General features: G+C 41.8%; 1 protein-coding gene across 1 annotated transcript in view; it reads left to right on the top strand.

Moving 5' to 3' along the window:
* LOC139755679 (endoplasmic reticulum aminopeptidase 1-like) overlaps window positions 1-13,810 on the top strand; it is a 383,172-nt gene that overhangs the window by 279,078 nt on the left and 90,284 nt on the right. The gene's annotated exons all lie outside the window — the stretch shown is intronic.

Consider the following 13,810-nt stretch of genomic DNA (forward strand, 5'->3'; position numbering starts at 1 on the left):
CCCCAGACGCTTCACATGCCCTGGTTCAATCCATTGACAGCACGTCAATGGATATATGTTTATATATGTATACGTTAAGATGTATAGGTATGTATATTTGCATGTGTGGACGTGTATGTATATACATGTGTATGTGAGTGGGTTGGGCCATTTCTTTTGTCTGTTTCCTTGCGCTACCTCACTAACGCGGGAGACAGCAACAAAGCAAAATAAAATAAAAATAAATATCTATTTATTTTTTATTTATTATACTTTGTCATTGTCTCCTGGGTTAGCAAGGTAGCGCAAGGAAACAGATGAAAGAATGGCCCAACCCACCCACATACACATGTATATACATACACGTCCAGACACTCACATATACATACCTATAAATCTCAACATTTTGGTAAAGTGTGTGAAAGAAGAAAGTTAAGAGTAAATGTGAATAAGAGCAAGGTTATTAGGTACAGTAGGGTTGTGGGTCAAGTCAATTGGGAGGTGAGTTTGAATGGAGAAAAACTGGAGGAAGTGAAGTGTTTTAGATATCTGGGAGTGGATCTGGCAGCGGATGGAAGCATGGAAGCGGAAGTGGATCATAGGGTGGGGGAGGGGGCGAAAATTCTGGGAGCCTTGAAGAATGTGTGGAAGTCGAGAACATTATCTCGGAAAGCAAAAATGGGTATGTATGAAGGAATAGTGGTTCCAACAATGTTGTATGGTTGCGAGGCGTGGACTATGGATAGAGTTGTGCGCAGGAGGATGGATGTGCTGGAAATGAGATGTTTGAGGACAATGTGTGGTGTGAGGTGGTTTGATCGAGTAAGTAACGTAAGGGTAAGAGAGATGTGTGGAAATAAAAAGAGCGTGGTAGAGAAAGCAGAAGAGGGTGTTTTGAAATGGTTTGGTCACATGGAGAGAATGAGTGAGGAAAGATTGACCAAGAGGATATATGTGTCGGAGGTGGAGGGAACGAGGAGAAGAGGGAGACCAAATTGGAGGTGGAAAGATGGAGTGAAAAAGATTTTGTGTGATCGGGGCCTGAACATGCAGGAGGGTGAAAGGAGGACAAGGAATAGAGTGAATTGGAGCGATGTGGTATACCGGGGTTGACGTGCTGTCAGTGGATTGAATCAAGGCATGTGAAGCGTCTGGGGTAAACCATGGAAAGCTGTGTAGGTATGTATATTTGCGTGTGTGGACGTATGTATATACATGTGTATGGGGGTGGGTTGGGCCATTTCTTTCGTCTGTTTCCTTGCGCTACCTCGCAAACGCGGGAGACAGCAACAAAGCAAAAAATATATATATATATATATATATATATATATATATATATATATATATATATATATATATATATATATATATACACACACACAGACATATACATATATACACATGTACATAATTCATACTGTCTGCCCTTATTCATTCCCGTCGCCACCCCGCCACACATGAAATGACAACCCCCTCCACCCCGCATGTGCGCGAGGTAGCGCTAGGAAAAAACAAAGGCCACATTTGTTCATACTCAGTCTCTAGCTGTCATGTATAATGCACCGAAACCACAGCTCCCTTTCCACATCCAGGCCCCACAAAACTTTCCATGGTTTACCCCAGACGCTTCACATGCCCTGGTTCAATCCATTTCATTTCCTACACATCCAACCTCCTCCGCATAACTCCATCTATAGCCCATGCCTCACAACCACATAATATTGTTGGAACCACTATTCCTTCAAACATACCCATTTTTGCTTTCGAAGATAATGTTCTCAACTTCCACACATTCTTCAATGCTCCCAGAATTTTCACCCCCTCCCCCACCCTATGATTCACTTTCACTTACATGGTTCCATCTGCTGCCAAATCCCCTCCCAGATATCTAAAACACTTCACTTCCTCCAGTTTTTGTCCATTCAAACTTACTTCCCAATTGACTTGTCCCTCAACCCTACTGTACCTAATGACCTTGCTCTTTTTCACATTTACTCTCAGCTTTCTTCTTTCACACACTTTACCAGACTCAGTCACCAGCTGGTATATGTAGATATACACATGTACATATTTACACTTGCTTGCCTTCATTCATTACCAATGCCAACTCGCTCCACATATCTGTGTATGTGTCTGTATATGTTGATATGCATATGTATGTATATGTGCGTGTATTGGCATTTATATATATATGTTTATGAGTGGATGGGCCATTCTTTGTTTGTTTCCTGGCACTACCTCACTGACATGGGAAACAGCCATTAGGTGTAATAAAGATAAGATATTTATATTTATTTATTTATTATATTTGATCACTGTTTCCTGCGTGATTGAGGTGGCGCCAGGGAACAGACAAAGAACGACCCATCCACTCGTATACACATGAATGCACATAAATACCCATACATGTACATATACATTCATACTATTCGCTATTTCCCGCATTAGCGAGGTAGCGTTAAGAACAGAGGACTGAGCCTTTGAGGGAACATACTCACTTGGCCCCCTTCTCTGTTCCTTCTTTTGGAAAGTGAAAAACAAGAAGGGAGGATTTCCAGCCCCCCACTCCCTTCCCTTTTAGTTGCCTTCTACGACACGCAGGGAATATGTGGGAAGTATTCTTTCTCCCCTATCCCCAGGGATATACGTATACATATATCAATATATACATGTATACATAAACATATACATATATACACATGTACACATTCCTACTTGCTTGCCTTTAATCCATTCCTGGCACCACCTTGCTCCACAGGAAACATCATCGCTGCCCCCTGTTTCAGCTTGGTAGCACCAGGAAAATAGGCAAAAAAAGGCCACATCCATTCACACTCGGTCTCTAGCTGTCATGTGTGATGCAACGAAGCCACAGCTTTCTTTCCACATCCAGTCTCCACAGACTTTTCCATGGTTTATCCCAGACATTTCACATGCCTTGGTTCAGTCCTTTAACAGCACGTCAACCCCAGTATACCACATCGTTCAAACTCACTCTATTTTTTTATTTATATATGTGGTGAGCCTCTAACTATCTTTTATAGAAAAACTAAGATGCTAGAAAATTTTTATGGATATTTCTGAACATTATAACAGATTTATTTATTAATTTTATTATACTTTGTCGCTGTCTCCCGCGTTTGCGAGGTAGCGCAAGGAAACAGACGAAAGAAATGGCCCAACCCACCCCCATACACATGTATATACATACGTCCACACACGCAAATATACATACCTACACAGCTTTCCATGGTTTACCCCAGACGCTTCACATGCCTTGATTCAATCCACTGACAGCACATCAACCCCGGTATACCACATCGCTCCAATTCACTCTATTCCTTGCCCTCCTTTCACCCTCCTGCATGTTCAGGCCCCGATCACACAAAATCTTTTTCACTCCATCTTTCCACCTCCAATTTGGTCTCCCTCTTCTCCTCGTTCCCTCCACCTCCGACACATATATCCTCTTGGTCAATCTTTCCTCACTCATTCTCTCCATGTGCCCAAACCACTTCAAAACACCCTCTTCTGCTCTCTCAACCACGCTCTTTTTATTTCCACACATCTCTCTTACCCTTACGTTACTCACTCGATCAAACCACCTCACACCACACATTGTCCTCAAACATCTCATTTCCAGCACATCCATCCTCCTGCGCACAACTCTATCCATAGCCCACGCCTCGCAACCATACAACATTGTTGGAACCACTATTCCTTCAAACATACCCATTTTTGCTTTCCGAGATAATGTTCTCGACTTCCACACATTCTTCAAGGCCCCCAGAATTTTCGCCCCCTCCCCCACCCTATGATCCACTTCCACTTCCATGGTTCCATCTGCTGCCAGATCCACTCCCAGATATCTAAAACACTTCAGTTCCTCCAGTTTTTCTCCATTCAAACTCACCTCCCAATTGACTTGACCCTCAACCCTACTGTACCTAATAACCTTGCTCTTATTCACATTTACTCTTAACTTTCTTCTTCCACACACTTTACCAAACTCAGTCACCAGCTTCTGCAGTTTCTCACATGAATCAGCCACCAGCGCTGTATCATCAGCGAACAACAACTGACTCACTTCCCAAGCTCTCTCATCCCCAACAGATAATAGTATTATTTTCACACAACTATCAAATCAGCTACTATATATAAAAATAGGAAACTATTTATTTATTTATTTATTTTGCTTTGTCGCTGTCTCCCACGTTAGCGAGGTAGTGCAAGGAAACAGACGAAAGAATGGCCCAACCCACCCACATACACATGTATATACATACACGTCCACACACGCAAATATACATACTTATACATCTCAACGTATACATATATATACACACACAGACATATACATATATACACACGTACATAATTCATACTGTCTGCTTTTATTCATTCCCATCGCCACCTCGCTACACAGGAAATAACAACCCCCTCCCCCTCATGTGTGCAAGATAGCGCTAGGAAAAGACAACAAAGGCCACATTCGTTCATACTCAGTCTCTAGCTGTCATGTAATTATGCACCGAAACCACAACTCCCTTTCCACATCCACGCCCCACAGAACTTTCCATGGTTTACCCCAGACGCTTCACATGCCCTGGTTCAATCCATTGACAGCACTTCGACCTCAGTATACCACATTGTTCCAGTTCACTCTATTCCTTGCACGCCTTTCACCCTCCTGCATGTTCAGGCCCCATTCACTCAAAATCTTTTTCACTCCATCATTCCACCTCCAATTTGGTCTCCCACTTCTCCTCATTCCCTCCACCTCTGACACATATATCCTCTTTGTCAATCTTTCCTCACTCATTCCCTCCATGTGACCAAACCATTTCAAAACACCCTCTTTTGCTCTCTCAACCACACTCTTTTTATTACCACACATCTCTCTTACCCTATTATTACTCACTCGATCAAACCACCTCACACCACATATTGTCCTCAAACATCTCATTTCCAGCACATCCACCCTCCTGCGTACAACTCTACCCATAGCCCACGCCTCGCAACCATACAACATTGTTGGAACCAGTATTCCTTCAAACATAGCCATTTTTGCTTTCCGAGATAATGTTCTCGACTTCCACACATTCTTCAAGGCTCCCAGAACTTTCGCCCCCTCCCCCACCCTATGATTCACTTCTGCTTCCATGGTTCCATCCGCTGCCAAATCCACTCCCAGATATCTAAAACACTTCACTTCCTCCAGTTTTTCTCTTTTCAAACTTACCTCCCAGTTGACTTGACCCTCAACCCTACTGTACCTAATAACCTTGCTCTTATTCACATTTACTCTCAACTTTCTTCTTTCACACACTTTACCAAACTCAGTCTCCAACTTCTGCAGTTTCTCACATGAATCAGCCACCAGCGCTGTATCATCAGTGCACAACAACTGACTCACTTCCCAAGCTCTCTTATCCACAATAGACTGCATACTTGCCCCCCTTTCCAAAACTCTTGCATTCACCTCCCTAACAACCCCATCCATAAACAAATTAAACAACCATGGAGACATCACACACCCCTGCCGCAAACCTACATTCACTGAGAACCAATCACTTTCCTCTCTTCCTACACGTACACATGCCTTACATCCTCGATAAAAACTTTTCACTGCTTCTAACAACTTGCCTCCCACACCATATATTCTTAATACCTTCCACAGAGCATCTCTATCAACTCTATCATATGCCTTCTCCAGATCCATAAATGCTACATACAAATCCATTTGCTTTTCTAAGTATTTCTCACATACTTTCTTCAGAGCAAATACCTGATCCACACATCCTCTACCACTTCTGAAACCACACTGCTCTTCCCCAATCTGATGCTCTGTACATGCCTTCACCCTCTCAATCAATACCCTCCCATATAATTTCCCAGGGATACTCAACAAACCTATACCTCTCTAATTTGAGCACTCACCTTTGTCCCCTTTGCCTTTGTACAATGGCACTATGCAAGCATTCTGCCAACCCTAAGGCACCTCACCATGAATCACACATACATAATATAACCTTACCAACCAGTCAACAATACAGTCACCCCCTTTTTTAATAAATTCCACAGCAATACCATCCAAACCTGCTGCCTTGCCGGCTTTCATCTTCCACAAAACTTTTACTACCTCTTCTTTGTTTACCGAATCATTTTCCCTAACCCTCTCACTTTGCACACCACCTCGACCAAAACACCCTATATCTGCCACTCTATCATCAAACACATTCAACAAACCTTCAAAATACTCACTCCATCTCCTTCTCACATCACCACTACTTGTTATCACCTCCCCATTTGCGCCCTTCACTGAAGTTCCCATTTGCTCCCTTGTCTTATGCACTTTATTTACCTCCTTCCAGAACATCTTTTTATTCTCTCTAAAATTTAATGATACTCTCTCACCCCAACTCTCATTTGCCCTTTTTTTCACCTCTTGCACCTTTCTCTTGACCTCCTGTCTCTTTCTTTTATACATCTCCCACTCAATTGCATTTTTTCCCTGCAAAAATCGTCCAAATGCCTCTCTCTTCTCTTTCACTAATAATCTTACTTCTTCATCCCACCACTCACTACCCTTTCGAATCTGCCCACCTCCCACACTTCTCATGCCACAAGCTTCTTTTGCGCAAGCTATCACTGCTTCCCTAAATACATCCCATTTCTCCCCTACTCCCCTTACCTCCTTTGTTCTCACCTTTTTCCATTGTGTACTCAGTCTCTGCTGGTACTTCTTCACACAAGTCTCCTTCCCAAGCTCACTTACTCTCACTACTGTTTTCACCCCAACATTCTCTCTTCTTTTCTGAAAACCTCTACAAAGCTTCACCTTCACCTCCACAAGATAGGAAACTATTGTAGAATATTTCTAGTTTTGGTTCAGTCACTGTCATTATTTTTGTGTTAAAGGAGATGCAGGATGATATTTTAGATTGCTGCTTGATATCAGATATATGATAATGGGAATCCGTTAAATTATATATCTGCACAAACACATTCTTCTTATATTAATGAAAAGTCAACTATTATTTCAGAAAATCAGATGCCTTATACCAATAATCTCTTATTTTTCAAATATGATTTGTGTAGAAATTAAAATAATGAGGCTGCAGAAGTAGTGAACTAAGAAGTAATGATTATGTCTTGGCAAATCTGTTTAAAATTTTCTGTGTTATTCTTCAGCTTTATCATAATTTCATTTCTGTGGCTCTAAGCATCACTATTTCCAAATTATGTTGTGATCGAGGATTTGAGTCTTGACTCAGTTTTCATGTTGGAGAAACACCTTTCACAGGTGTTTTGTGTGGTAGTGGCTGTTATCAAATATGTATGTACTAAATACAGATTTTTGTATCCTGCTGAATAGAGCCTACATTGAAATAGCACTTGAATGCGCAAGATACATACTCTTTGTGGGTTAGTTTTTCCACTACTGGGTTTGAAGTAGGTATGTCATATTCCTTGTAGAATTGATCTTATATATATCTCACCTACATTATCATTCTTATTATTGAACAGCCCATTGTTGGTGTTTGTAGATGGATGCAAAAAATATCAATTCAAGTAATGAGAGTCATCTTCAAGAACTACTTTAGATATAGATTTTAAGATCATTTTCCTAGGGTAGGCCTGTATCAATGTCAGATCTCAAGGGATAAAAGCACTAATCAAAGTAGAGATCTCCAAGAATAGCAAACCTTTTTGTTATATTATTTTTTTTATATTTTTTTTTATTATACTTTGTCGCTGTCTCCCGCGTTTGCGAGGTAGCGCAAGGAAACAGACGAAAGAAATGGCCCAACCCCCCCCATACACATGTATATACATACGTCCACACACGCAAATATACATACCTACACAGCTTTCCATGGTTTACCCCAGACGCTTCACATGCCTTGATTCAATCCACTGATAGCACGTCAACCCCGGTATACCACATCGCTCCAATTCACTCTATTCCTTGCCCTCCTTTCACCCTCCTGCATGTTCAGGCCCCGATCACACAAAATCTTTTTCACTCCATCTTTCCACCTCCAATTTGGTCTCCCTCTTCTCCTCGTTCCCTCCACCTCCGACACATATATCCTCTTGGTCAATCTTTCCTCACTCATTCTCTCCATGTGCCCAAACCACTTCAAAACACCCTCTTCTGCTCTCTCAACCACGCTCTTTTTATTTCCACACATCTCTCTTACCCTTACGTTACTCACTCGATCAAACCACCTCACACCACCCATTGTCCTCAAACATCTCATTTCCAGCACATCCATCCTCCTGCACACAACTCTATCCATAGCCCACGCCTCGCAACCATACAGCATTGTTGGAACCACTATTCCTTCAAACATACCCATTTTTGCTTTCCGAGATAATGTTCTCGACTTCCACACATTCTTCAAGGCCCCCAGAATTTTCGCCCCCTCCCCCACCCTATGATCCACTTCCGCTTCAATGGTTCCATCCGCTGCCAGATCCACTCCCAGATATCTAAAACACTTCACTTCCTCCAGTTTTTCTCCATTCAAACTCACCTCCCAATTGACTTGACCCTCAACCCTACTGTACCTAATAACCTTGCTCTTATTCACATTTACTCTTAACTTTCTTCTTCCACACACTTTACCAAACTCAGTCACCAGCTTCTGCAGTTTCTCACATGAATCAGCCACCAGCGCTGTATCATCAGCGAACAACAACTGACTCACTTCCCAAGCTCTCTCATCCCCAACAGACTTCATACTTGCCCCTCTTTCCAAAACTCTTGCATTTACCTCCCTAACAACCCCATCCATAAACAAATTAAACAACCATGGAGACATCACACACCCCTGCCGCAAACCTACATTCACTGAGAACCAATCACTTTCCTCTCTTCCTACACGTACACATGCCTTACATCCTCGATAAAAACTTTTCACTGCTTCTAACAACTTTCCTCCCACACCATATATTCTTAATACCTTCCACAGAGCATCTCTATCAACTCTATCATATGCCTTCTCCAGATCCATAAATGCTACATACAAATCCATTTGCTTTTCTAAGTATTTCTCACATACATTCTTCAAAGCAAACACCTGATCCACACATCCTCTACCACTTCTGAAACCACACTGCTCTTCCCCGATCTGATGCTCTGTACATGCCTTCACCCTCTCAATCAATACCCTCCCATATAATTTACCAGGAATACTCAACAAACTTATACCTCTGTAATTTGAGCACTCACTCTTATCCCCTTTGCCTTTGTACAATGGCACTATGCACGCATTCCGCCAATCCTCAGGCACCTCACCATGAGTCATACATACATTAAATAACCTTACCAACCAGTCAACAATACAGTCACCCCCTTTTTTAATAAATTCCACTGCAATACCATCCAAACCTGCTGCCTTGCCGGCTTTCATCTTCCGCAAAGCTTTCACTACCTCTTCTCTGTTTACCAAATCATTTTCCCTAACCCTCTCACTTTGCACACCACCTCGACCAAAACACCCTATATCTGCCACTCTATCATCAAACACATTCAACAAACCTTCAAAATACTCACTCCATCTCCTTCTCACATCACCACTACTTGTTATCACCTCCCCATTTGCGCCCTTCCCTGAAGTTCCCATTTGCTCCCTTGTCTTACGCACTTTATTTACCTCCTTCCAGAACATCTTTTTATTCTCTCTAAAATTTAATGATACTCTCTCACCCCAACTCTCATTTGCCCTTTTTTTCACCTCTTGCACCTTTCTCTTGACCTCCTGTCTCTTTCTTTTATACATCTCCCACTCAGTTGCATTTTTTCCCTGCAAAAATCGTCCAAATGCCTCTCTCTTCTCTTTCACTAATACTCTTACTTCTTCATCCCACCACTCACTACCCTTTCTAATCAACCCACCTCCCACTCTTCTCATGCCACAAGCATCTTTTGCGCAATCCATCACTGATTCCCTAAATACATCCCATTCCTCCCCCACTCCCCTTACTTCCATTGTTCTCACCTTTTTCCATTCTGTACTCAGTCTCTCCTGGTACTTCCTCACACAGGTCTCCTTCCCAAGCTCACTCTCACCACCCTCTTCACCCCAGCATTCACTCTTCTTTTCTGAAAACCCATACAAATCTTCACCTTAGCCTCCACAAGATAATGATCAGACATCCCTACAGTTGCACCTCTCAGCACATTAACATCCAAAAGTCTCTCTTTCGCACGCCTGTCAATTAACACGTAATCCAATAACGCTCTCTGGCCATCTCTCCTACTTACATAAGTATACTTATGTATATCTCGCTTTTTAAACCAGGTATTCCCAATCATCAGTCCTTTTTCAGCACATAAATCTACAAGCTCTTCACCATTTCCATTTACAACACTGAATACCCCATGTATACCAATTATTCCCTCAACTGCCACATTACTCACCTTTGCATTCAAATCACCCATCACTATAACCCGGTCTCGTGCATCAAAACCACTAACACACTCATTCAGCTGCTCCCAAAACACTTGCCTCTCATGATCTTTCTTCTCATGCCCAGGTGCATATGCACCAATAATCACCCACCTCTCTCCATCAACTTTCAGTTTTACCCATATTAATCGAGAATTTACTTTCTTACATTCTATCACATACTCCCACAACTCCTGTTTCAGGAGTATTGCTACTCCTTCCCTTGCTCTTGTCCTCTCACTAACCCCTGACTTTACTCCCCAGACATTCCCAAACCACTCTTCCCCTTTACCCTTGAGCTTTGTTTCACTCAGAGCCAAAACATCCAGGTTCCTTTCCTCAAACATACTACCTATCTCTCCTTTTTTCACATCTTGGTTACATCCACACACATTTAGGCACCCCACTCTGAGCCTTCGAGGAGGATGAGCACTCCCCGCGTGACTCCTTCTTCTGTTTCCCATTTTAGAAAGTTAATACAAGGAGGGGAGGATTTCTGGCCCCCCGCTCCCGTCCCCTCTAGTCGCTTTCTACGACACGCGAGGAATACGTGGGAAGTATTCTTTCACCCCTATCCCCAGGGATAATATACACATATATATATACATATACACATACACATACATACGCTCATATACACACACATACACATACATATATATACATATGAAAAATGTAAGAAACAATTTAGAAAACTGAAACTTCTAGCTTGAAATGAATGAAAAAAAAAATGAATGTCACATAATGGTTCAACCTCTGGCTATGGAAAAAGGAAATGTATAATTTATTTACACAAACGTCAATAGCAGTTCTCATCAATTTAACCACTGTATCAATAAGCTTCAATGTTATATTCTCTGTGAAAGAAATCAGTGACAACAGCATGGCAAAAAAATTCAGGATTCTGCTTAGGAACATATATCTCTTCAGATCCAGAGCTTCTTGTAAATTTGATGTCTGGAAAGCTTTTGCTGATGAAAATGTTTCTGCAGCTAATTTCTCATTCAGGGGATTGATGAATGCAGCTACCATTTTGAAGATGCCAGCGAAATCTAGGGGAACATAGGATCAGAGAAAATTATACCAAATAAGCTTTTTTCTTGTGTCAGTCTAAGAAAAAGATTGAGTTGAGTCTGCAATAGAAGTTGAAACTCCTTGAGGCTAGTTACCACACTATAAGTTAATTAGTATCATGCAAAAGCATCATATAGATTGATTCATCATTTTCTTTTTATTCACTTGGCTGTAGGCTGCTTAGTGGCTCAGGTCCTTGGTCCATGTTTGACTGCCCAACTGCTTATTAAATGATTGCTAAGATTGTTAGCCTCTACTCTTACTAAAAATGTGGTTATGATGCACTGGTAATAAGTTTGCCTATGCTCAATCATTGGCAGAAGATAAGAAAACTGGGACAATTTGCAAGATATCCTTGTTTTAAGCTTATCTCTGGAAGACAAATGTACCATTCCAAGATAATGGACAGATCAACAAATAGAAGAATTCTGCTCCATACTCATTAAAATAATTTCATGACAATGTTATGAATGCTTTCTTCTGGAATGCTTCATATATATGTTGTCAAGATTTTGCATAAGGACAGTACTTGAAACTTTTTGCTTATGTTCATCTTTTTGTTGCCTACCTCACCTTTTTCCCTGACAACTTGGTACCGTTATGATTGTGACAGTATCATTGGCATGGTGACAGAAATTTGCCAGGGACATTGAACCTCACCAACATTAAAGAAAACAAAGGGTATACGGGCATAGCCACCCACTAAATTTCACAGGGAGGAGCATAACATCACTTGCTGCAGCAGGGGACTAAACTCTCATAGATTACACATAGAGGTTTTTTTTAAATTTCATTGTTTTCATGCAAAAAAGATATGTAAATGAACTAATACAATAATGTATTAATGTAACATAGATAAGAAAAAGGCAAAGGGGATAAGAGTGAGTGCTCAAATTACAGAGGTATAAGTTTGTTGAGTATTCCTGGTAAATTATATGGGAGGGTATTGATTGAGAGGGTGAAGGCATGTACAGAGCATCAGATTGGGGAAGAGCAGTGTGGTTTCAGAAGTGGTAGAGGATGTGTGGATCAGGTGTTTGCTTTGAAGAATGTATGTGAGAAATACTTAGAAAAGCAAATGGATTTGTATGTAGCATTTATGGATCTGGAGAAGGCATATGATAGAGTTGATAGAGATGCTCTGTGGAAGGTATTAAGAATATATGGTGTGGGAGGCAAGTTGTTAGAAGCAGTGAAAAGTTTTTATCGAGGATGTAAGGCATGTGTACGTGTAGGAAGAGAGGAAAGTGATTGGTTCTCAGTGAATGTAGGTTTGCGGCAGGGGTGTGTGATGTCTCCATGGTTGTTTAATTTGTTTATGGATGGGGTTGTAAGGGAGGTAAATGCAAGAGTCCTGGAAAGAGGGGCAAGTATGAAGTCTGTTGGGGATGAGAGAGCTTGGGAAGTGAGTCAGTTGTTGTTCGCTGATGATACAGCGCTGGTGGCTGATTCATGTGAGAAACTGCAGAAGCTGGTGACTGAGTTTGGTAAAGTGTGTGGAAGAAGAAAGTTGAGAGTAAATGTGAATAAGAGCAAGGTTATTAGGTACAGTAGGGGTGAGGGTCAAGTCAATTGGGAGGTGAGTTTGAATGGAGAAAAACTGGAGGAAGTGAAGTGTTTTAGATATCTGGGAGTGGATCTGTCAGCGGATGGAACCATGGAAGCGGAAGTGGATCATAGGGTGGGGGAGGGGGCGAAAATTTTGGGAGCCTTGAAAAATGTGTGGAAGTCGAGAACATTATCTCGGAAAGCAAAAATGGGTATGTTTGAGGGAATAGTGGTTCCAACAATGTTGTATGGTTGCGAGGCGTGGGCTATGGATAGAGATGTGCGCAGGAGGATGGATGTGCTGGAAATGAGATGTTTGAGGACAATGTGTGGTGTGAGGTGGTTTGATCGAGTAAGTAACGTAAGGGTAAGAGAGATGTGTGGAAATAAAAAGAGCGTGGTTGAGAGAGCAGAAGAGGGTGTTTTGAAATGGTTTGGGCACATGGAGAGAATGAGTGAGGAGAGATTGACCAAGAGGATATATGTGTCGGAGGTGGAGGGAACGAGAGAAGAGGGAGACCAAATTGGAGGTGGAAAGATGGAGTGAAAAAGATTTTGTGTGATCGGGGCCTGAACATGCAGGAGGGTGAAAGGAGGGCAAGAAATAGAGTGAATTGGTGTCATGTGGTATACAGGGGTTGACGTGCTGTCAGTGGATTGAAGCAAGGCATGTGAAGCGTCTGGGGTAAACCATGGAAAGCTGTGTAGGTATGTATATTTGCGTGTGTGGACGTGTGTATGTACATGTG

Source organism: Panulirus ornatus, chromosome 19 (genome assembly GCF_036320965.1).
Source record: "Panulirus ornatus isolate Po-2019 chromosome 19, ASM3632096v1, whole genome shotgun sequence".
In the NCBI taxonomy this organism is placed as follows: domain Eukaryota; kingdom Metazoa; phylum Arthropoda; class Malacostraca; order Decapoda; family Palinuridae; genus Panulirus; species Panulirus ornatus.